Source organism: Belonocnema kinseyi, chromosome 10 (genome assembly GCF_010883055.1).
Source record: "Belonocnema kinseyi isolate 2016_QV_RU_SX_M_011 chromosome 10, B_treatae_v1, whole genome shotgun sequence".
Classification (NCBI taxonomy): Eukaryota; Metazoa; Arthropoda; class Insecta; order Hymenoptera; family Cynipidae; genus Belonocnema; species Belonocnema kinseyi.
In genome coordinates, this window is record NC_046666.1 from 15,594,914 (window position 1) to 15,617,382 (window position 22,469).

Genomic DNA, 22,469 nt, shown 5'->3' on the forward strand with positions numbered 1-22,469 from the left:
GAGGGAGCTCTTCTTAATATTTTGACACCAAAATCATGTCGATACACCTTACCGACTGCGAGTAAAGCCACCCACGCTTTAACTTGACAGACTGTACTTCTACTAAAATCTTTAGTCTAAGTTTTAAATTCTCTTAGGTTGCTGCCAACCTAACATGTGTAAATCCCAAACGGGAATCGCTGGCTGTTATTGACAGGAAATTTTCAATGGACGTTTTAGGAGAGTAAAAAAAATTGTTTAAATTTATTAACTTAGGGCAAACAGCAACGGGAATTTAAATATTAAAACCATGAATAAATGTATCGTTTTACATCATAGGGCATTGATTATGTTTTACTTTTGTTCACGCGATGTTCCGGAAGTATCTGAATCCCGATCAATCAGGGAGGATCAAGACGGACACTACGTAGGTTAGGTTAGGTTATAAATTATCGAGCAAGCAGCATGAACTCTCTGACGCTGTCGTATCGCTGGTTGTAGTCTCAGTGCTTTTGAAAAGAACGTCTTGCCGCTTCCTTTAGGGTCTAGGCCTAGAAATCCCAAAATTTAAGTTGTTCTGAGTTTAGTTGGCCCAGAAATCCCGTAAATTTAATTTGTTGGAGCAGAAAGCCGATAAATTCAAGTTGTTAGCCCAGAAAGCCCAATTTTAAGTTGTTGGCCCAGAAAGCCCAAAAGTTAAGTTGTTGTACCAGAAAGCCCCAAATTTATGATTGTTCAGGTAGCTCTCATTCATCTTTTTGAGGTTAAGTTCTTCACGTGGCCACAAGGTTTCACAAGATTGATTCTTTTTTTAATTCAAAACTGTATATTCTAATTTAATTTTCCTTTTCTTTTTTGGTTTGATTTTGTACCTTCTTTTTATAATTTTAACTTGTGTTATGATTTTGTGTTTTGAAGGGATATTAATTCTATTTATGTGAAAGAGATTAATATTACAATTTCCAACATGAATCGTTTTCAGACCATTACTTGGTCTGGCTTGGGACAATTTTTAACAGGTTCATATAGCGTATCTTTACTTGTACGTTCAAAACGTTTTTAGGACATTTCAATTACGTTCTTAAATTTTGTGCCCACTGAGTTGCTGTAATGTTGTCCAATATTGGACAAACTTGGATATTGTAATGCAGAAACAGTTGGAACATACAGAAAATTTGACAGTTTAAATAATATTAGGTTATTTTAGCAATTTGTCGTCGGATTTACATATTTTAAAACAGAAGGGTAAAGGCTTTTGAAAAAATTATAAATTCGAATAATTGTTGATTATAAGTAAGTTGATGTTGTTTATTTCTTCATCTATACTAGTCTGATATAAATATTTTTTAAATATTTAATTTATTTCTTAAATTGTGAGAAAATGACTCGCTACCCCGGCGAATCGAAGAAGCCAAAAGGAGCCTCTACAAAGTACCCTTAAAGACCCCAATGAGTCCCCCTTCGGTTCCTTCTTAAAGAACTGAAAGAAACAGGAAGATCAACTTTTAAATTGTTGAAATTCAGATTCTAGGCTAAAATTTCCATTACAAACTCACTAAGTAATCGCAATACTTTTTTTTGCAGCGTTAAAATTGAAAAAAATGTCAATAACTGCTGCTGAAGGTGACTTCAAACGCATCCATAATAGCTCAGGTAGTTTGTTGCGCGCGAAGTTTAAAAATAAAATTCTCTCGCCCCTGCATCGTAGCGTTGTTGTTTGAGTTTTCCACTACGTGATGCTAGTATCTAGACAAAATTCTCAAAGTTACCGACGAAATGATTATTAACTTCCACTAAAAGAAGATGCACTTGAAGGCGCCTTTGGTCTATGTAAATGGCATGTATTTTGTTTTTTAAAGTTTTTAAAGCTACTAAAAAAAAGTATTGTGATTACTCCGTGAGTTTCTAATGCAAATTTTAACGTAAAATTCGAATTTATATATAATTGACAACATACGAACAATATTGTTTGTATTTTGTTTTATTTCATAACCTTTCCGATTCTAAGCACTCAATTTCGGCCCGGCTTTGAATTTCAGCGCAGCTAGTAAGACATTTTTTCGCAACTTTGGAATAAAATCAATGTTAAAAAAATATTGATGTTAAAGCAAAAGATAAAAAAGTACTAACATCATATTATTTATAACCTAAAATTGTTTGAAATCATAAGCTTCAAATAGTCTTTACACTTTCTGTTTTAGAATATCTCATTCCGATTAGAATTCACTAACATAACCTGAAATTGTTTAAACTGTTATGTTTTCAGGAAAAAAGCAACTCTTTGTCATGAAAAACATCCAATTCTAAAAGGAATCTTATAACATAGCCTAACATTTATTCAATTCAGATATTTCATCAATAATTAACTGATTCTGTTCAAGAATATTTAATTTCAGCGAAAATTCTCTAACATAGCCTTAAATTACAGGAGCTTCTAGGTTTCCTAAAAGCTCTAAGTATTTTTATTAGGAAATAACTCAATCCGACTTGCATTTTCTAACATAACCTTAAATTGTGTGCATTTGTAAGTTTTCTACAAGAGTCAATTGGTTACGGTGTAAAATATCCAATTCTGGCGTACGTTTTTTATAAGACCCAACTCCTTCTATTTTAAAATATCCAATTCCCACGACAAACACCTAACATAACCTACATTTGGTCATGCTCGTAAGTTGTCTCTAATTGTCCTTGTAAAAAAAAGATTATTTTGGCTAGATTTTCCTAACATAACCTGAGCGTTATTTATCTCGATTTATTTGAAAAATTATATTTCCACTGAAGAATTTGTTGATAAAATATCCAAATAGATGAATTTATATAAGGGACGTACGTAAAAAATGTTTAAATAATCTGTTTGTTGATATAAAATCAAATAATAATCAATAAGAAATATGTTATTAAAGAAATCAAAGAGGCAAGTTCAAACGAATGGTATATATTTTTGAACAATTATACGAACTTATTTCTTTAGAAAACTTTTGAAAGAGAACCGCATACCAGTCATAGCCAGTTCTAACTCATGACACCTTAATGACCAGATGAGTGGCCAATGACGTCATTTTTACCATTTATTTTATTTTATTCCACTTTTAGTTAATATTTATTTATAAAGACTCGTTAATGAGTCCAAAAGGACTCCTTTACTCATTTAAGGAATGGACAAACACGAAATCAAATACTCTTAATTTCACTGGTTATTAGTTGTATAATTAAGACTTTTATTGTAACGCCATTTACGTTAAGTCGGACAGGATGAAATATTATAACCCTAATTAGTGGTCCAATGTGAACACAGTTTCAGATACCGAAGTTATACAGTAAACCTAAATTTGAGTACCTAGTGGGCACAAAATTTGGCGACGTCTTTACGACATCATTACGACATAATTACGACATCTTTACGACATCCTATGTCCATGTCGTTTCGGTGTCTTTGCGACATAGTAAAGACATTGTCAGATCATACGACATATTTCCGATATCGCGAAGACACCTTAACGACATGGACATAGGATGTCGTAAAGTTGTCGTCATGATGTCGTAACGATGTCGTAAAGACGTCGCCAAACGTTGTGCCCACTGGGTTATTACCACACGATTATTACTATTTAGCCGGTGTCCCAAAGTTAAGAAAACACGTTTGTGGCTAGACCGACGCTATTTTAGTTTGTGAATAAATTTCCCAATTGTGCGCCCGTTGACCACTCGAACTCTCGGAGTTATTTTTGAAATTTAACCCATTAGGCCCTGACTGGACGCATTTTTCCATTTTTTCAGCCTTCTTAAGTTTAATGAAAACTGTGAGAAAAAATGTTTAATAGATCAATATCTGCGTAAAATTTCACGATCTTGCCGAATCTGCCATTGCTTTCATAGAAAAACGTAATATGAATAGGTTATGTTCGTTTTTTTGCGAAAATTCGTGTGAGAGATTTTTTTTCCAAACCTATGCTTTGCGGATCGAAATCAAAGACGAATGTATTATAAAAGTGAATATGTCGCGTCCTGGAATCTTTTTCTTTCATGACCAAGTGATTCCATGTAGAAAATCAAATTGTTTCTATTCAAAATGGTGTTTCAAAGTTAAAAATGTTAGACGATATAGTAGTTTTTGCACATAAAAATCAATTTCTCACAAATTCACACGAAAATTTTGTAGAAGCGGGTTTTGAAAGTCGCTGATTACGAATCCGAAATCAAATTTGACAAATTTTAAATGGCGGATCCGAAATGGCGGCAAAAATTTAATTACGCGTATTGGAAGGATAATGTATACTAAGGTATATTTTGGGTTGCTGAGGACGAATCCGATGCCAGATTCGACAAATTTTCTATATTGAATCCAAAAAGTTGTGTGAAAAAAGTAGAATAATAAAACAAAAACATTTTGATGTCTCGAATTCGTAATCAGCGACCTCCAAAACCCCTAAGTATACATTACCATACCAATAAGCGTAATTAAATTTTTTGACCGCCACTTTGGATTCGCAATGATGAATTTGTCAAATTTTATCTCAGATTCGTAATCAGCGACCTCCAAAACCCCTGAGTATAAATTATTATACCAACACGCGTAATTAAATTTGTTTGGCCGTCATTTTGGATCCTTCATTTGGAATTGGTCAAATTTGATGTCGGATTCGTAATCAGCGACCTCCAAAACCCCTTAGTATACTTTATCATACCCATACGCGTAATTAGATTTTTTGGCCGCTATTTTGGATCCGCCATTTTAAATTTGTCAAATTTGATCTCAGATTCGTAACCAGCGACCTCCAAAACTCCCTTATACAAATTTTCACGTGAAGTTGCGAGAAATCGAGGACACGATATATTCACTTTTGGAACACATTCGTCTTTGATTTCGATCCAAAATTCATTTTAAAAAAATCGAAATTTCACCGAAACAGTTCGAATTGTAACAAAAAAAGATGACTCAGTAGGCACAAAAATTTGGCGACGTCTTTACGACATCGTTCCGAAATCTTTATGACAACTTTACGACATCCTATGTCCATGTCGTTACAGTGCCTTTACGATATCGAAAAGACATCGTCAAATCATACGACATATTTACGATATCATAAAGACGACTTAACAACATGGACATAGAATGTCGTAAAGTTGTCGTAAAGATGTCGTAACGACGTCGTGAAGACGTCGCCAAATTTTGTGCCCACTGGGAAAATTTCTATTCCAAGAAAAAATATTTCAACTGAATTTTTTAATTATTTACCAAAATGGAATAATTTTCAAACCCAAAATTCTCAAATTTCAACTAAATACATTAATTTTCCATTATATAATTGAATTTTCAATTTAAAAAACAAGATTTTTCTACAAAACAGTTATAAATTTATCTCCAAAAATATGAATTTTCGATAAAACAAAAGCGGCTGTTGGTTCTCTTTTGTTAAAGCTCCTTCGACTGGAACGAATAAATTCTTATCACATATCTTGCACTTCGCACTCGAATTTTCCCCTCAAATTGTATATAATTTTCCTGAATATATGTTATTACAATTATTATAATTTTATTATTAATTTGTCATAAAATTGTTTTGATAGTTCTGTTCTTTTTTGTTTTAATCGTAAGAAAAAGCATTTAAAACATAAAAAGTTAATTTGTTGAAAACTCACACACGAGACGAAAAATAAATTAAAAGTCAAAAGTTGTGATGAGAATGTGCCCAAGCAGCGGGCAATTTTTTTTTTACTGTTGAGGATGTTTTTAACAATTAAAAGAAAAAATACGCATCCTATAAAAAGTTATTACAACAAAATTTAAAGATGTTTTTAAAATGCACAATGTTTTTTACACACCTTATACCTATTCTGCATAGTTCATCCCAAAAATGTAATTCTTGATTTTCAATTATTTTTCCACGCTGTCAAAATTGCAATTTTCGATTTTTCCAGAGATTTCAAAGAGTTTTTATGATAATCTTGTAAGGCGTTCAAAAAGAAATATTTTTCTTTTTCTGACTTTTTTCATATCGTGCGTTATTTGGCTTAAAATGTTCATTTTACTGTGTTTTTTGGAATTTTGCAAATGCTATAACTCTGGTAAATTTTGGTCTTATGACAAAAAGGTCATCAGTATACATTTTTCGTTTTGTTGAATACTATGAACAACAAAGCAGAAAATTTTTAAATCTTAAAAAATTGGTTCAATTTGATAGTTCTTCCTAAAGTTATCCTGCTAAAAAAAACCCATCCACGAACAGACAGACAAATTCTAAAAAAACCTTTTTTTAGGTTTCAGGTGTCTCAAAAAATAATGTCAACCAAATTGTTGAATTTTCGAGTCAAAACGACGAATTCTCTACAAACAAGTTTTTATTTTTTTATGATAATAAATAAACTTTCAAACAAATAATAAAATTCTTAACAAAAAAATAATTGAAATTCTTTGAACACTTTTTCCAATTTATGTATCAATTCTAATTGAGATTAATGCTAAATCCAAAATATAAAAGTAGACTTTTCAACCAAAGAAAATTGAATTTTATTCAAAAAGACGAGTTTTCTTTAGAACAGTTGTTTTTTGTTTGATGAGAAATATAAATTTTCATCAGAAAAATTAATTTACAACCAAATAATTCAATTTTCAAGTAAATCAATAATAGTATTCTTATTATTATTTATGATCTTTAATTCTGGTATATAATATTAAATTTAAATGCATATTTACTCATTTTTATTGAAAAATTAAATTTATAAGTCATATTAAATTACAAATCCTCATAAGCAGTTGGAAAAATTTAAGTTTCGCATAGAGGTTGCAATCAAGTACTTTGAATAACTTTTCCAAAATAAAAAATTAATCCACCGGTAAGCGTGTAATGTCCAATCTTTCCCACGTATCATGCTTTGTTCAGAAAGTGAAAAAAATTGAATTTTACTATTTTTAATAAAATAACAATGTTCCTCAAAGGGATATCCCATGACGTTACAAGTGATTTTTCCGAATAAAGGTTAGCTCCCTATGGTTCCCGATAATTTAATTCATGTTGGATTAAGACTACTACAGAAGGGATAACATTTAACAATTGTTTAAACAATGCCTGGAATATTTATGAAAAGTAGACAAAATGTTAAATTTCAAGGACAAAAATCGTAACTTTCCAGCATTATTTCAAGACAATATTATTAAAAATAATACTTAATTGCATAAACAATTATGTTTGTCTACATTCATTATTAGAAGACACTAATTAATTCGAAAAATCCTAACTTCCAAGGACTTTTAAAGAACAATATAAAATATATTTAAAAAATAATTCAAATAAAATCAAAAGTGGATTTTTTAAAAATTGATTTTAAACATTTTTTGTTGAAAAATATAAAAATGTGTTGAAATGTTCAATTGAACTTTTTTGTTACCTGTATCTTATTATGAATAATTTAAAAAAATACATCTTAATTTCTTTTAAATAACCAAAGTAACGGTAGTTCCAAAAGAGGAAATATTGCGCTCAAATAATGGAAAAGATTTATTATACACTTTGCCTGGTCTCTTCTGGAGTTTATATATAATGCCTAGGCAATCTGTATAATAGAGAGTATTGCATACTTTGTCTGGCCTTTTCTCGGCATTATATATAATGCCTAGGGATTATATATATTGCCGGATTATAAACTTTATATGTAATATATATTAACGTAGCAGAACTACATATATTATACCTGATAATAATAAATAATAATAGATTAACGTTGATTTTCACTTAAATTATTCCAAATTCAAATTTAAGTCACTCATATCTCTTATCAGTGGTTCGGCTCGAAGTGGTCTTTTGGCACAACATACAAAGCTGTTTCCTACTTCTGCCTTCTTAAGGCAATGAACTGAAAAGATGGTACATTTTTGTGAATAAAGTAATCCAACAATTATTAAAATTGAAGCAGAAATTGAAAAAAATATTAGTAAGGGATAAATAATCAATCACATTTTTCCACGATACAATACTAATTTTGTTGTTGTTTGTATTTTCTATTATTTCTTAATAAAAACATTATAACATTATCTTTTTGATGAATAAACACAAAAATAAATTTCTTACCCCTGGCGGTGTCAAAGTGGATGAAATGGTATGGTGGAGCATTCTTTTTTTTCGGGATTCTACACTGATACCTATACCAAGTAGTTTTGCTCAGAGACGATTCTACAATGCATTTCCCTGTTAATAAATTTATTGATGTTTAATAAGCTATTATAAATCTACGTACAATGTTTTGAGTGATTAATTAATTTTTTTCTCATTATCGCTGCTCACCGTTGTTAAGTTTGAACGTGTTTTTGTGTTTGTGAAACATAGACCGACCTTCAGATTCTGAAACCAGAGTATACTTTTTCAACGATTTTTGATGCGTTGAATTCAAATATAAGATCTAAATTGCTCAATTGGCTCTGGTTTCCGAGATATCCTAACCTAAATGTGCAAAAATGGCAATTTTGGACTATATTTGTGGTTATGTAGCATCGCAACATTTAATTTTTGAAACAAAAATATTAACAGAATCTGAAAGTACAATCCTGCGCCTTTCTAATGACGTTGAGTTTGCTCAGATATATTTTTTTGCTCTAAATTATCACATTTAAAAATTTTTTAGTTATCGAACTCAGCAATCCCAAATCTGCACCCCCAACCTCAAACCCTTATGTTTTGGAGATTTGTGTATAACTAGAAATTTAAAAAATGCGATATCTCAGCGAAAAAAAGGTATCTGAGCAAAATAGATGTCATTTGAATGGATAAAACTTATAATTTAAGATGCTGTTGATAGTTTTTTGTAGAAAAAGTATTGTCGCGATGCTACATATTCTTAAATTTATCAAAAAATGGTAATTGTTGCACTTTAAGGTTAGGATATTTTGAAAACCAGAAAAAATTGAGCAATTTGGACCTCCGATTCAAATTCAGGGTAGCAAAAATCTTTGAAAAAGTATACTCTTGTTTCTTGTCGGTCGGTCTAATCGACATCTGTAATTTAGACTTTTGTAAATTAACTTTTTCGGCAGTTTGCGTCATTTTCCAAAAATTAATTTTCTATCAATTGTAATGCCCTTCTTTACGATTCAAACAAAAACTACTCATCCTATAAAAAAATTCTTAAAAAGAGATTGTATACAAAAATGTTGTCTCTATTCTTTTCGCATCTTGTGTCGTAAGTATAAAAAATTTAACTTTTCTAGTTTTAAGTGTTTTTTTGTGAGTAAAAGAAAAACTATGCGTTCTATCCAAAAGTAACGCATTTGTAGATCTTTTTTAGATGTCCCAATTTTTATTAAAAAACAATCGTAATTGTTAGAAAGAATTGTTTGCAAGAAATTTTATATTTGTGGTTTTTTCTATTTTGAGTGCATCTTCATCATCTGGATTGTTATACATATTCCTATAACTATTAAATGCTGAATTATATTTGTTAAATTACAGCAATTGTTGATTTTGTAAAAAAATGAAATAAGTAAATGCAAATCTTTAGCCTCGAAAGTAATTTTTTTGCACTTAAGCTGTTTGACATTTTTGTTAAAGAGATTTGCACAAACTTTTCTTATCTAAAATTAACAATGAATTTTTTAAATCATTTTATTCTAAGTATTTCGTTATTTTTTATGTATTTGAAAAATATTTTAATTTTTGTTATACAAAATTTGTTCTCATCTGAAAATACTCGATATAATTGTGAAAGTGATTGTCTATAATATTTTTTTATAAAAATAATCAACGGTAATTTTTATAAACAATTCTTTTGGAAAATTTTAAAATTTCGAGTTTTTCAATTTACGATTTTCATTCATCATCAGAATTGATGCAGATATTCTTAAAAAGAACATAGGTTTAATTATAGTTGTAAAAATACAACATAATTTGATTCTATAACTAAATAAAAAAATTTGGCTTTTTGTTCCGCACATTTTTTTTTACTCAAATTGCTTTCGATTTTCATTAAATATATTTTCATTCGCTATTCGTTATTCTTAAGTATAGTGATTGCCAATCTTTCCAAAAGCTTTAAGCAGTTTTAGTGAAAAAAATTCTTTTCTAGGTTAAAGTACCAAAGCTTTGAAATAATTTATTTAATTCCTCTACAAAATTAAAACATGTTTCATTTCAAGAAATATAATTCAACCTATGTTACTTTTAAGAATATCTGTACCAATTATGATGAAGAAAAATACTGAATCTTAAAACTACAAATTTCACATTTTCCTAGAAAAATGGTTTATAACAATTATAATTTGTGATATTTAATATAAAATAACAACAATTTATAGTATTCCCAGATGAAAATTCCGTGATAATTAGAATTGAATTATAACAAAGTTTATTTTTAATTGTGCATAGAAACAATGCATGCAAATCTCTTTTACAAAACTGATAAGCAGCTGCAGTGTAAAAAATTCCCACGCCAAAGTTTTATATATACTTCTTTTATTTGTCTAAAAAATAAATAATCGTTGTATTTTAACAAATATAATACAGGCCTACAAAAAACAAAATTGGTCCGAACTTTATATGCGCTTAGGGTTTCCTTATGAATTTTGAGTCGCTGAATCCGAATCCGGCCTTAGAATTTCCCCCAGAACCCAAAACTTTTTCCTAGCCTAAAAAAAACTCAAGTTTTGGATATTTTCGACTCCGTGAAAGTAATATTTATGCACTAGAAAACGAAATGAAACAATGCGCTTTCGACGTAATTCAAGTCGCTTTTTTAGAATCCACCAATAGAATTTCTCTACAGTAACAAATAATTCCCCTAGCTTAGGGTAAAAAGCGTAAAACTCAGCAAAACTTGAGGTTTCCCGGAGGTTTTCTTTTTGCCAGATAAAGCTGTTATCTTTCCTTATTTCGAAATGCTGAATTCATATCTGACAGAAATTTTTCTACAGTGCCTCGGAATTCCCCTAGCCAAGGGGAAAACGTGGAAAACTAAGCATATCCTAAAGTTTCACAAAGACTTGATTTTTATACGGAAAAGCTGATATATTTTTGTATTTTGAGTAGCTAAGAGGAAATCTGGTATTAGAACTATTCTACATTGCCTCAAAATTTCCCCAGTCTAGGGGAAAGAGTAGAGCTTCAAGAAATAAAAACTTAAAGTGGAAGAACATTGGAACAAGGAGGAACAAGCAGAGAAACATTAAAAAGTGGAAAATTTATAGTGAAACTTAATGTTTCACTATTTCCCCTAGGCTAGGGGAATTCTAAAGGTAATTTAGAATAATTCTAATGCCAAGTTTGAGCACAGCTTTTCAAAATATGGAAAGATACTAGCTTCTTCCTTTTCTTTCCTTTTCCCAGTGGATAAATAATACTTTAACTGATCAATAAATTTAAAAACTGTTTCAAACAATAACAAATTATTATTGTGCGTATTCGCACAAATATTTTTATAGTATTAAAAATATTTGACTACTCTTTCCGAATTTGCGGACGACGCCACAGTAGTAGTTTATTCATGAAAAATGATTCTAAACTTACTTTCAGCTCTCTCTAGGGTAGCGTATTCAGCACTAGCACCATAGTAATAAAAAAAGCAGAGAGCGACCAAAATTATAAATCTCATTGCTCTTAAAGCTTCTAAACTTAAAAAAAAATTGCTTTTAAGCTGCGTACCTCAATCTACGGATGTTTTTCTAGTTTTTCTTGCTTTGTATTTACAATGTTTACCACTGCTTTTCTATGCAGGTTTTGAAATGTATCTTGATAAGAAGCTTGATAAAAATTCCATCATGATCCAGCGCAGAATATTTACACTAAACATACCAGAATGGTTCAAATGAAACGTATTTGCGGTAGTTGCTTTGTATCGTTAATATTAGATTTTTTCATTATTTATAAAATTCACGGAAATACTATTAGATTCAGTTACCTTGACAATGATGTAGATGAAAAAAAATGTCATCGTTAAAAACTACTTGTCATGGCACATTCTCTATTTTTTCTGAACTAATATAATGAACTCTACCATGCATTGATATTCATATTGAAATTGTATAATTGTGAACATTTTCAGTCATGCAGAATGAAGTGTTTGTTTTCTTTTAATGATGTTGAAGCACAATTTATCTTTTATTTTATAATACTTTATTATTTTTATAGTACAGAAGTTCGTCTCTAAAACAGTAATTATATTACCAGTTGGTGTCTATAATATTTTCAAGGGTAAAAGTTACTAAAGTTTATTTTTTGAATTTTATTGTCCACTATACTACGACCCCTGTAAACTCTAGACCTCACAGACAGAGTCGGTTTATTACTATCTGGTAATAAATGATTTGGTAATAAAGAATTCGGAAACTTTAAGTCTCGATAACTATTAAGGATGTTACTTTGTGTACTAAAAAAAATCAACACCTGCCTTTCACACTGCATCTTTCGAATCTAAATATTCAAGAAAAAATTCTTTGTCAGTATGTTGGGCGCAGGCTTTTCGTGGCCAATCAAAAAACATGAAAACTTCAAAATACAAATGCTTTACAGCGAAATTTTGAAATGCAAAAATTCGACAACAAAACTCCAGAGAAGCAAAAATATACTGCAAATATTAAACTCAAATCTAAATTTCAGTAAGACACAGTATACTAGATAAAATTACGCTAGCTCAGCCCCAAAAATGTAGCTAATGTTAGAAGAAGCAGTCAATGGCAAAAGGAATATAAATCCCTTAATTCAAATAAAATGAGAATAGTCAATATTTACTATACTAAAAAAACATGGTTAATTTTCCCATAATGCAATTCAGTATCCCTGATAACATATAATCTTATTTGTCCAAGCAAAAATCCTACTCTATTTTACAAAATAGACGTTGGAAAAATCTACAGTTCCACAACAGAATATTTTTGTACAACTAATCCTTTGTCTTAAACTTACTAATTTGTGACAGATTACGCCATTTTCGTTGGTGCTATTTCAAGGCGTTCAACTAAGCTCGCATCATTAAACTATAAGTACATCCAAAAACACATTCTAAAAGGGAAACCAAAAAAAGCGTAACTATAGGGGTTTGAAAAACTGTAGGGGATGGTCATATTCAACAAGGATAAACAGACAGATTGACAAAAACCCTAAATAGTGGGCATAATTAACATGGGTAGTCGCAATAAAAACTTAAAAGGAGTAATTGAAAAACCTAAACGAAATAAGGTTTTCCAACGTTTAGACGAAAACGCTAGGGAGTGTTGATACTAAATATGGCTAGTCGTAATCCTAGTTTAAAAAAAGCAGTCATATTTCACTAAAAATGGGGTAGTCGAATTATGAAAAAGGGGAAGCGATATCTAAAACAGAGGTGATGTCATAGTTAATCCGAAAGGGATAGCCAATTTAACAATAAGTGGTGGTCGTAATTTAACAGGAGTGGGTAATCATAATTCATCAAAAAGAGATAATCGATTCAACAGAAGGGACAGCAATAGTTCAACAAAAGGGAAAGCCATAATTAACTAAAAAGGGGTAATAATTTTAAAAAAAGGGTCCAACACAATTAAACAGAAGAGGTAATCATAATTTCATTAAAAAGGGATAATAAAAAAGGTTTGATCAATACTAAGGGTATAGTCATATGATATATCATAAAAGGACAACTTCATAACCCACAAATTAATTGGAACGTACTACAATAGGCTAAACCGGATAAGCTTGATAGTAACCATAAATGAATAAATCAATACTAGTCAAAATCAAACGAAAAAATACTTTAACAATAAATAAATATTAACATCAGAAGTAACACGCAAAAATATAAGACCTATAATAATAATTATTATTATAATATCGTTAAAAAATAAATCATGTTCAAGAAATGTTTTACTGTAAAAATATGTCCAGTTACCGAACTACGTGCCGACCACATTTTTTTAATTACCCTAAACACTTTTTATTTTGTGTCTATGATAATACATACTTTATACGGTTAAAAAAATTGAAAAATTTGTTTTATAAAGATGGAAGTAAAATGTAGTCCATCTAACATGAACAAAAAAATTACACAGGGGCAAACCACCCCTTCTATTTAGGTACTTTTAAGAGATAAACAGCATTGAAGAAGGTATCTACCACTAAACAAAGATCTATTCTGCACACTTTGAACAATAGTGATAATAGTTCAAAAAATGTTTCAAACATAGTGATTTTTTACATCATGAACGTCGAATTACAGCAGTATTAGTACAAACTAATACATCATAACGAGTTTTACAGGAATCACCGGAGCTGAAGTCCATCAGATTTTAAAATTTATTTGGTTTTTTGCAATATAGCCGCTTTTGTACCATGAATATTTAAAAATATTAGTATATCTTGGCGAGCCTAATTGATTATGCACCAAAGACTGAAGCTTAAGAATTAATTCCTGATACGTAAATTGATATAGTAAGTCATCAAAATAACAGAATCGGAAAAGTGACACATATAATTCTTGCAAACTCTAAACTCAAGTACATCTAAAGCTTGAATTTTTCCTGTTGTTCTTGATAGAATTATTTTAAAATTTACAATTTTATCGGAGGGTGTTGCTTTATCTACTACAGTTTGGCAATTGCCACTCCATGAATCAAGGAGTAAAATGCTATCTGGTCCTACATTTGGAAAATAAATATCCTCCAACCAAATCTAAAAGTGATCTGCAAATAACAAAAGTAATTATCATTGCTTTTATACCATTTTTAATAGAAGTAGATAATGTTATGTTACCTGAGGTAAGTTTCCCGGATTTTAATGCTTCTGTATAAACGTTTTCGGGCCTGAACAGATTAGCTTCTACTACTGGCCCAAACTTTCCTCTCCGTTCTTTTAGAACCAGAAATAGAGGTGAAAGAAGTTTACCGTCAGCAGATATTATTAACTGAATAGTGTAACTATGGGTAGTGGACGAAATGGACTGGATAACGCATTACAGCTTTTTTTCCTGCAACAGCTAAAGTTCTCCCGGAATGAATTTCCAATTGAAAGCTACTTTGATCCGAATGATAAACATTCTGCAATTCAACATTCGCTATCTCTTGCTTCACACTGTCTACAAGTTCATCTGAGTTTGCTTTTAACTCGTTGACATTTTCAAGTCTTTCTGGTAACAAAACGGTTTACTTCTGTGAAAACGATTCTGTGTTTACTTTTAAATTTAGCAAGCCACGCTACAGAAACGAGGAAGCGAAAATCTTCATGGCCAATTTCTTGTGGTGCTTGAAATGACGACCTGCGTATGTCTTTATCATGAATAATTAGCCCGTTATCAACTGCTTTTTTTTAAATTCTCTAATGTAATGTCACATATCCTAGCAACTTTTTCTCTATAAGTACCGCCTTTTTGGACAGTATGGGCCTAACGTCTTAATTGTTTTACTGAAAGAACTTTTTTGAACTTTTACTGAACACTCTCAAGACTTAAATTTTTCTCCTTTCCACTTCTTCAGTATTCGACTGCTCTTAATTTATAGTCTATGATATTTCTTCCTCATCTTTTGTAGATCTATCCGTAGGTGAAAAAGGTGGATCAGGAATATAGCGTTGAACATAATCCTCTATGATTGGTGCATCTAAATTTTTAAAAGGTTCTTGGGAATCTAAGGACACTTTAACCATCATCTCTACCCCGTTTAATTCTTTTATGGAATCTAACAAAATTGTTTTAAAATTTCGTACATGTTTATTGGAGTTTCTTTTATATTTAATGTTCGGAATGTAGCAAGCAGTAAATTTATAACATTCAAAGAATTCACCTTGATTTTCAAACCTGTTGAAAGGTTGAAAAGTTTTGTTTAAAATAAACATGGAATGTTAAAATATTTTTAAAACATTTTTATGTAATAATGTGAATAAAAATCTACGAACAAAATTTTCTATACACAGTCGAGCAGCCACCCTTTTGAACTGTTATTGACAATTTTTAAAATTAAATCAATAAGTAGTTACAAACAATTTTGAAAAGCAAAATGGCCCAAGGCAGAGCACCTTCTCCTATTCAGACTTTTCATGTATAATATCGAAATTGCAAAATTTCTTGGTTAGCTTACCGTTCTGTTTGGTGATTTTTGGTTTATTTTGCAAATCCTGTGGAGTTGGTCGGTCTTTGCTTCTTCAAGTTAAGTAAAGTATCAGTGTTGAAAACTACACTTCACTAAACTTATTGTTAGGGGGTTAGGGCAGAGTAACGGCGTTAAAAACTAGACTGACAATGAATCTTTTTTCGGATTTATAGGTATTTATATTGCAAGGTTTTGTACATTATTCGAGGCATAGCTGTTGAATTCTAATTTAATCTTTGAACAGAACAGTTTCTATCTTGGTTTAAATCACCTTGTTTTTTTTTTGCAAGATAAATTTTATCACAGAATGTGCAATAATACGTCTTGAAAATCTCTATAAAAATCAAATACAGAATACTGCTTTCACAGCATTAATATTTCCAGATTTCGTAGCGAGTAACCCCTGGTTTGTCGTAACCTATATTAAAAGTATCAAATTGATTCTTTTTTAAGAAATAAATTTAATGATTAACATGAGAACCTTCTATTACCTATAGACAATAAGCAATGTTTGATAATAGTTAATGATAATTAATAAATGAACAATTAATACACGAGATTACCTTTTCAATTTCCTGAAACTAATCTTGCAATTCAAAATCCCTTCAGACTTATTTTACAATAATAAATCCCTTTTTCCAGTAAAATTATAAAATATAATAAATAAAAAACAATTTAATATGTGGAAACATAGTGCTTATGAAAGTATCAAAATTAAAGACATACCGTATTATTTGAACGAGCCCAGAAATAATATATTGGACCATTTCTTTTAAACAGACTGTTAAATTGGTTTGGAATAGATTTAGAAATTCGCTGGTTTTACACAATTGTAAGACTTAAAAGGTGTTCAGAAAATAACAAGATTTTTCTTTTTTTAAATATTTATTTGGCTAAATTAATGTTTTTGACTTCAAAATAGTCCCCATTAGATATTATCCACTTATGCAAAAAATTCACAAACAAGCAATTGAGTGTGATTAGGTGCATTCTCTTGGTGCAAAAGTCATGAATTGTGTTTCCACAAATTCAGGCGTTATTTTGGATTGCTTCACTCAAACGGCGTTGAACTTGTATATAGCACTCGTTATTGACCGTTTGACCTTGTGGTCAGAATTCATGATGCATTTTATTCACTTTTTTAACTTTTTCATCAATTGTTTATGTGTTAGGGCCTCCGAGGCGTTCGTTATCTTCAACGTCTTCAAGGCTATCTTGGAAATGCTTATAACATACCACTCGTGAACTCGTGTTTTACTCATAGCAGACTCACCATACGCCTTGGTTAACATTTCACACACCTTGTTACACCTTATTTCATTTTTCATGCAAAATAGTTAATTAAAGTTAGCAAACCGAGACCGGGACTGGAAAAGTGGGGAAATTCATTCAGGAATGATGACGAGATACACTTTGAAGCAAATGTGACGACGCGGAAAAATGTCTCAGTCTGATGATGCAAAGAAGCGATTGTACAGCGAAAAGCTCAGCAGAGGCAACGAAAACATCTGGGTTGACCTTTGACCACGAGGAATAGGACGTCGTCATCCGAACTTGAACTAACGTCCGTAATCATCTATTGCGTCTGGGTTAGGGTGACAAAAGAGTCAGCGGTCCCGCTTGCAAGGCGGTGTTCTGTTGGCGCGGGTGAAGCTACTGGTCTGCGTGAGAATGTTCGACGAGAAGGACCCGACAAATGTGGGTCTGGTTTGGGCTAATTCACCGTAGGAAGAGAAGCCAAGAAGAGGGTTCCGGTGTGGGAAATATTCTCTCCGGCGACGAGAGCTCCTAAGTTGGTTGCACGCGTAGAGATAGAGGACGGAGCGATCCGTAATCACTCTTGGTAGCTCAGTCGGCTGGTCTATCCGCTGCTGATGTTGAATTCTTTCGGGTGATGGTGATCGGCAGAAAGGTGTATCTCGGCTCTGCGTGACAACAAGGCAAGGTCATGATAGCGGTGCCGAAGGCTCTTTCGGGCGTCTCCATCGGTGTAAGTTACGTTTTACTTACCGCTTACTCAGAAGAACGAAGGACACAGTCAAAAAGGATAAGGAAACCCTCGAGGTTTCCGCAGAACTGAGTGGAATAAAGTAAAACTGCTGTTGATCTATTTATAGCCTTCTACTCTTTCCATCTCAGAGACTGTCTAATTTGAAAAGGCGAGCTTGTGCCCGCGAGAGTTGATGTAAAAAAAAAGCTAGCAGATGATGCAATCCCTTAGGCAGATGGCAAACCTTTTGAAAAAGGCCAGCCTTATATCCGAGGGATCCTTCCCAGTCATTTTATTTATTTTTTTTTAATGACTTGAAATTTTTACACTCAAGGTGGAAAAGTCTGAGTGATAGTGTGTTTAAAATGTTTTATGATAAATTTTACATGGTATGCAAGTACAATAGATAAACTTCAATTTGAAGAAACAGATTTTTTTATAAATAGTCCCTATGTACCTTACTAAGATATTTTTACAAAAAAATGTGTTATTCATGGGGTAAATTTTAGCAACTTTTTGACTCGTGGAGCTGCTACACGACTTTATATATATATATATATATTTTTTTTTTTTTCAATTTACTTTTCTCCATAGTGACCTCTGCGTGGAGAATAATCCACAGAGAAAACTTTGTATTTTCTATAAACAACAAACAATGAAAAATAAGTAATAATAAATAAATATTTCAAAAAAAGGAGGAGCGATTCCCTTTCTTATCTCTTCAGACTCTGTTTACAAGAAAAAAATCCTCTTTTTCTTTAAAATCATAAAAGACAGCGCATACAAAACAATTTACAACGTGAAAGCATAGTGCTAATAACTTATCTTCACAATTAGCTTTAGAAAATAAAAATAATTAACTAGTTTTCAAATATAACTCGCAAAAGACTTTTTCAGAGAGTCGCAAAAAAAACCAATAAGTGAAAAAGTGAGTTTCGGAATTTTTGGTGCTAATTTTGTTTTTTGAAGTGTTAAAAAAATTGTATTTAATTCATGGTATCCCTCTTCTTATGGAAACTAGGATGTTCACATGAGTTCCTTTCAGCAAATGAATACAGTTTTTAGCCATATTCTCTTAGAATAGATAATTTTGTTTTGCTAGATTTTTAAAATTATTTTTAGTTTTTCAATTATGGTAAGGCAATGATTTGTTTGTGTTAACGATTATAATGGTTTAAACAACTGATTATAATTTTTATTATTATTTTTTTTTGAGTAATGCTAGGAGTTCGTGTTTAATTTTGAAATTTTTAAATTTTTGGTCACTGTCCTCTTCAAACAAGAAAATAATCAAAACAATTGAACAAGCAGAATTTTTATTTCTAGATAGCTGCAGTTTTGCTTTAAAATTTATAACTCCGCTTGGGGTTTTCACAGATTTTAAATATTCCGAACATTTTTTTTATGGACCATATTAAATGTAAATAGACCTTAACGCAGTTACTTATAGCCTTTTTGTTTGAATAATAATTAGTATCTACAAACAATATTTTTCCTGACTAAAAAATAAAAAAAGATGAATATTTTATAGTGAACCTTAGCTTTCTAACATTAATCTCATATAAGATACTTATAAGCGATGATAATTTCTTTATTCAATTAAGTTTGCTACATTTAATAAATTATTTCCTAGCTAGTAACAAGTTTTTAAACAAATGTCCGAAAAAAAACACAATTAGTTTACATCACTATAGTCATCACTATAGTCATCACTATAGTGATAGTTTACAATATGCCCTATAATCCCTTTGAATATAAAACTGTATCTTTATTAGTTTTCGAAAAATAAATGAAAATTCTTTTAAAATTTGTTTTATCTAATTTTTCATTTGCTTAAATACGAATGGACACAAAGGTCTGTTTTATCGTGTCCCAAAAATTCCATAAATGAAAATTGGGTTGTGCGAGTTTTTAACGCTAATTATAATTTGTTTGTGATTTGAAAATTAAAAATTGTATATAATACATAAAAGACTACTTTCTATTCATAATTATGTGTTTAAATAAATTATTTAAACAATTTCTTATTTTTGTTGAGAGTTTACGCTTAGAACAGAGTTCGAAAGTCAGGTAATGAGTATATATTATTCCAATGACTATTTTGTAAAATTTCAAATATTTCTAAATTAGTCTCAAAATCTTTGTCGAGACATACATGTATACATTTGGAAAATCCTATTCTTGCACTGATACAAGACAATTTTTTATGGATTTGAAATTCCTTAGAAAAATGGCACTTCTGAAATTCAAAAAGTACACTTTTTTATTAAATGATAGTTGGTAAAAATAATTTTTTCTAAATCAACTGTTACAAATCTTCTTAAACTTCAATAAGCTTTTATTTTAAAAAAACGTCAATATCTGATAAAAAAGGTACATTGAAAATTAATGATACAATTTATGATTTTTACGAGACAAGGTTTTTTAAATATGTTCCTGTGAGACAAACTTTCAAGCCAATAATTGTTTATGCGTTTGTAAAAAGAGAGTCATTATATAATAAGTATTTGATTATATACTTTGCCTGAGGTGGCCAGAAATTATATATAATGCCTGAATTATATACTTTGCTTATAACAGACACACACATACACATATTTATGTATGATTATTAGGATGAGGGCCCGTGGCGAGGGCCCGCATTCTCATTTTTGTTTACTATTTGATAATAACTAAAAATTTAACGTAAACTTAAATATTTAAAATACACAACACTCTGACAATTACCTAAAAAAAGGTATTTATAAACAATAAAATATTGCTAAAACAATTAGGATTAGTAACTTGCATTCATTATTGTCTCACTATTTAAAAATTAGATAGAAAGTTTGAAAGTTTAGAATAGAAACATAACTATCTAACATCACTGTAGTATAAGATACTTGATAACAATAATCGTTTATATTCTGCAACCTGAGGTAATCCACCAAACCCAAAAGTTTTTAGGGGTCGCTGAACTGGAATCCGTGCTTAGTTTGATGCCATCAGGTCATGATCAAAGTCAATTAAAGGTAAAAATGAAGAAAACTATTAAATCAGAGAAAACCTCTACTCTCACACGTTTGATGTGGGGGGGGGGGGCTTTGAATCCGAACCCTGGGTCATTTTAAAGCTATCATCTCGGTATCAAGATCAATTAAAAGGTCAAAATGAAAAAAGTAATTAAATCGAAGAAAACCATTGGTTCTGCGGAGACCATGGGTTCGGAGAAAACCTCTACTCTCCAAAATTTTCGGTGTCGCTGGATCCGAATCCTCGGTCAGTTTGCCCCGTCAGGTTAGGATCAAGGTCAAGTGAAGGTAACAATAAAGAAAACCATTATATCGCTGAAAATTCCTTCTGTCAGACGCTAGTGGGATCGTCGAGTCTGAATCCAGGTTCAGTTTGAACCCATCAAGTCTGTATTAAGGTCAAATGAAGTTCAAAATAAAGAAAACCATTGGATCAGAGAAAACCTCTACTTTTAGATGTTTTGGGAGTACCTAAATCCGAATCCGGGGGCACTTTGATGCCATCATAATAGGATCAATTTTGTGGTGAATAAAAATGTCCGGGGTCATTTTTATCCTATCAGGTCCGGATGAAGGTCATCCCAAATGGTCAGTCCTATTATGGTGTCGAACTAACCTGGGATTCTGATTCAGCGTTACCAAAAACTTCTAAAACAAGAGTGGTCACACTGATTCAATTGTTTTTTCTCATTTTAACCTTCACTTGACCTTCATCCTGACCCGATGGGATCAATCTGACCACGGATGCGGATTCAGCTACCCTAAAAATGTCTGAGAGTAGAAGTTTTCTCCGAATCATTGAATTTCTCTGATACAGTGGTTTTCTTCATCTTGAACTTTAATTGACCTTAATTCTGACCTGGTGGGGTCAAAAATACTTTGGATTCTGATTCAGAGGCCTAAAAAACTTACTGGTATGATGGTTTAGACGAGGTGCAGAATTTTTTCTGTGGGGTTGTGTTTGGTCATAAAATATTTAAAATACTTCATTTGAATCATCTTGTGTGTCCGTAACATTTATATTATTGCTGGCAGCACTATGACAAATAATATTAAAAATTTTGAATTTTTCTTGTTCTTTTTTGTCCTTTTCTGAAACTGAAGTTAACAATCTTAAAGTTTTTTCCTAAAAAAGATTTAAATAATGAAAGTCTACTGACAGGTTTTTTTCTTGTAAATATACAGAATCTTTACAAAGAATTGATGAAGGAGAAATAAGACTTTAATAATTAAAGTGTACATACATTATCATTAAGGTTATAGAGTGCTATAGAATGTCGCAATGTTTAAGAGACAAGGAAAGTGTCACAAAGACGTCTTATTGCAAGGAATTTTATTATTTATAAAGCAAACAGCTGTTTCTGAGATATTCTGACGAAATATGTATCTCGATGAGATCTTTGTGTATATAAAGCGAGGTATCTAAAGCAATAATAACTCATTTACTTACACT